At 40.0% G+C, this 3,957-nt stretch overlaps 1 non-coding gene across 1 annotated transcript; it reads left to right on the plus strand.

The window, feature by feature from the left end:
• Positions 1-279: 279 nt before the first annotated feature.
• On the plus strand, positions 280-382 carry LOC143653452 (U6 spliceosomal RNA). Its single transcript, XR_013161269.1, has one exon. It is a non-coding gene; the product is annotated as a U6 spliceosomal RNA (small nuclear RNA).
• The last annotated feature ends 3,575 nt before the right edge of the window (positions 383-3,957 follow it).

The following is a 3,957-nucleotide window of genomic DNA, read 5'->3' on the forward strand; positions in this document are numbered from 1 at the left end:
ACATGCCCAAGACAAGAGGAATGTACAGAAAGGATCAGGGCAGCACCTATACTTTTGCCTGGGGTTATTCGATAACATCCTTCTATAGATAAGCCCTGAAGGATGGCATTCACACAGGTCAACCTACAAAGACTGGGAAAGGTGTTTTCTTTTCTTTTTTTTTTTGCTAGCACTTGGCATTCAAGAAAAGCTCTATCCTAAACACTAGCAGGATTAAGAAGCAAATGCTTCAGAGTCTAAACTCCAGCTAATATACATTAAAATATCAAAATGTCATGCTTGCTTCAGCAGCACATATACTAATATTGGAACAATACAGAGAACACTAGCAGGACTCCTGTACAAGGATGACATGCAAATTTGTGAAGCATTCCATAATTTAAAAGAAAAGAAAGAAAAATATTAAAATGTTCAGGTTTCAACAAATGATTAAAAAACACAACAACAACAAAAAAGATAGCCCAGGCAAAGAAGAAAATAAAAGCAGTAGAAACCATCAACGAAGAGGACAAAACCTGGGACATACTAGACAAAGGGTTAAAAAAATAATGGTCTTAAATATCTCAAAGAACTAAAGGAAATCAGGAAAACTATAGATGGACCCAAAGAGTCTATCAATAAAGAGATGAAAATTACAAAAAGGAACCACACCTAGCTGAAGACAGTAACAGAAATAGACAATAGGGGTTCAACAGTTGTTTGGAGCTGGCAGAAGAATCGGTAAACTTGATGATTAGACCAATAAAATAATCTAGTTTGAGTAGCAGAAAGAGGAGAGAATGAAGAGAAGTGAGTAGAGCCTGAGGAATCTGTGGGAATCCCTCAAGCATACCAAGATAAGCATTGTAGAAATCCCAAAAGGAGAAGAAAGAGAGAAAGGAGTAGAGAGAGTACTCAAAGAAATAATGGATGAAAATTTCCCAAATTAAGGAAAGCCATGAATATACACATCCAAGATGCGCAGTGAACCAAAACTACATAGACCTGCACCTGGCCATGTTAGAATCAAAACTACTAAATGCCAAAGATAAAGAGAGAATTCTAAAGCTGTAAGAGAGAAGCATCATGTCACATACAAGAGAACCTCAATAAAATTAAGTATCGATTACACATCAGAAACCATGGAGGCGAGAAGGCAATGTGAAGACACATTTAAAGCACTGAAAGCAAAAAAAAAAAAAAAAAATTGCCAAGAATTTTCTATCTGGAAACACTATCTATCAGGGAGAGATTAAGACATTCCCAGAAAAACAAAAGCTGGGGGAGTTTGCTACCACTAGAACAGCCCTATAGGAGATACTAAAGAGAGTTCTGCCAGTTGAAAGGAAGGGAAAAGAGACAATAGGTCAAAGCTGCATGAAGAAAGAAGGGTCTCCAATAATATTTTTTTGTTTTTAACTCTACCTTTTGCCTCCTACAAGATCTAAAAGGTAAGTACATAAAGTATAATGATAAATCAATGGTTTGGGATTCATAATGTATAAATATGCAATTGGTGACAAGAACCACATAAAGGTGGGGGGATAGAGGGTTATAGGAAAAAGGATTGTATATATCATGGGAGTTAAGTTGGTATCTGAAGCAAACAAGAGCGTTATAGATTGAGGATGTTGAATTCAAGCCCAGTGGCAATTTACAAAGAAAATACCCGAGAATATGCAAGCTCATAGAGAAAGGAATTAGAATACACACTACCAGTGGTGAATGGCAGAGGGAATGGGGAGTTAATGCATAACGGATGTCAGGTTTCTGCTTGGGGAGGTGGGAAAGTTTTAGTAATGGAAGGTGGCTAGGGTTCCACAACAGTGCAAATACGAGTAATCTCACTGAATGGTATTCTCAGGAGTGGTTGAGATGGGAAAGGTTATCTTGTATATATATATATTCCCACAATGTAAATGAAGAATGGGCAACTAAAGAGACAATGACTATTGAATGCAATATGTGCTCTTGGATGACATCTAGCAAGGGAGGAAAAAAGTCTCAAAAGGACATTATTGGGGCAAATAAAAAAATTGAGATATAGACTGCAAGCTCTAATGTTAAATTTCTTGAACTTGGTAACTGCACTTAAAGTTACATAAGTGACTATCTTTGTTCTTAGGAATATACATAGCAATACTAAGTGCTCAAGGATAATGATACATACAACTTACTCTAAAGTATTCAGAAAATGGAGTGATAGACAGACCAAGGGATAGATTGTTGGATAGAGAGATAGAATAACACAGCAAATGAGGCAAAATATTAAAATTGGTGGACCTAGGGATCTGGGGGGATGTTGTAGGGGTATGTTGGAGTTCTTTCTATAAGGTTTGTCTTATTTTTGTAACTATTCTGTAAGGTTGAAAGTATTTCAAAGTAAACAAGTTAAAAAGGAAACAAACAGTGAGGCTTGGAAAGAGTAAATAGTTAGCTCAGTATCACATGAGACTTAAAATACTCACATAGTCTTATAAGTGGAGGACCTGGGATATGACCTCCAGCCTCCAGGATTTTCCAATCCTGTGCTTTGACTAAGAAATCTATGAAAAAAAGGCTGAGAGCAGTCTGTGAATAGTTCATCACCAACACTAGATTTTACCCAAGATCACTGCCATAAGACTGAAGCAGAGGGAAGAAAGGGTGCGGAAGTAACTGCGTCCCTGGCCGTGCGGCTCCCAAAGTCTGCTTTTCTTAATAGAGCTGTGATTGCAACACATTCTTGAACTATTGGGCAAAAATTATGGTCCCCTGGGGGAGAAGGCTCTCTGCAGGGACCTTGAGGTCTTAGCAACATCTCATGTTCTGACTTGTTGAAGTTCCCTGGGAAAATGATTCTCAGTTCATTCACCCTCCAACTCCCCTACCTATTGGCTACATGATACACAACATTTCACACATTTAAGGTAATACTGAGATGAGAAACAGGATAATGAATCACATTCTCCAGGAATGTTGTTTAGCCACTACTGGCCGTTTCCTCCATGGTGGAGCAGTCCTTGGGGGCTTGCTTTTCTCCTCACTCCTTATGGACAGGGAGAAAGAGGTCCTTAGTAGTCACTGGAAGACTGTGCCCCAAAGTCGAGACTACTTTACACAGTCGTGAGGGCTTTGACCAGCACACCAACCCCAGGCAACAGGATCAGTTATGGCAGCATTCTGCTCCCCTGCCTTTTTTTTTTTGTGTGTGTGTGTATGTTGTATGGATGGGTAGGTGGGGGGTCACATTTCATTTTTTTCCATGTGTATCCCCTTATTGCAGCACCCTTTATTGAACTTTTTTGTTTGGTTTGGTTTTTCATTTGTGTGTCTTCTTGTTTGTTTGCTGGAAAAGTGCATGGGCCAGGAAATGAACCCAGCCTTCCGCATGGCAGGTGAGAATTCTACCACTGAACTACCCTCACACTCCTGTTCACCTGCCTTTTATGAGGGACCAACTCAGGCACAGCTGCCTTTAATAGGCAGGTGGGTGTTCAGAGAAAACCCTGCCCACCTCCCAGCCCTTGCCATGCTCTCCACCATGAAGGCAGCATAAAGCAGTGCGTGTGAAAAGAAGTAGTGAATCAGAATGTGCCCCCAGATCTGCTGCTATTTTTGTAGTGAAGCCCCTAATATTAGCTCATGCAGTTGAAGTTTAGTCACTTTTGCCATTTCTGGGACCCCTTTCTGTTTAGCATATTTCCATATGTTTGTATTTTAGTTATGTTATATGTTTGTATTTTAGTTATGAAGTTTCTTCCTGTCCCTGGACCTTTTCCTTAAAATAGCCGCTCCTTGTTTCTCTGTCCCCCAGGGACAGCCTCTTTCAGGTCCTCCTGGTGGAATGGATTCCTTCTGTCTCCTCTGACCTTGCTCTCCTCCTTCTAGGGCTTTCTGCTGGTAATAACACTTATTCCACAGCCCAGATCCACAGCTATACGTTAACAGTTGGTTGCGGGTGATTAATTAAAGAGGGCTGAAAATTCCTCGCTGCTC

The sequence above is a fragment of the Tamandua tetradactyla genome, chromosome 1, assembly GCF_023851605.1.
Source record: "Tamandua tetradactyla isolate mTamTet1 chromosome 1, mTamTet1.pri, whole genome shotgun sequence".
NCBI lineage: Eukaryota > Metazoa > Chordata > Mammalia > Pilosa > Myrmecophagidae > Tamandua > Tamandua tetradactyla.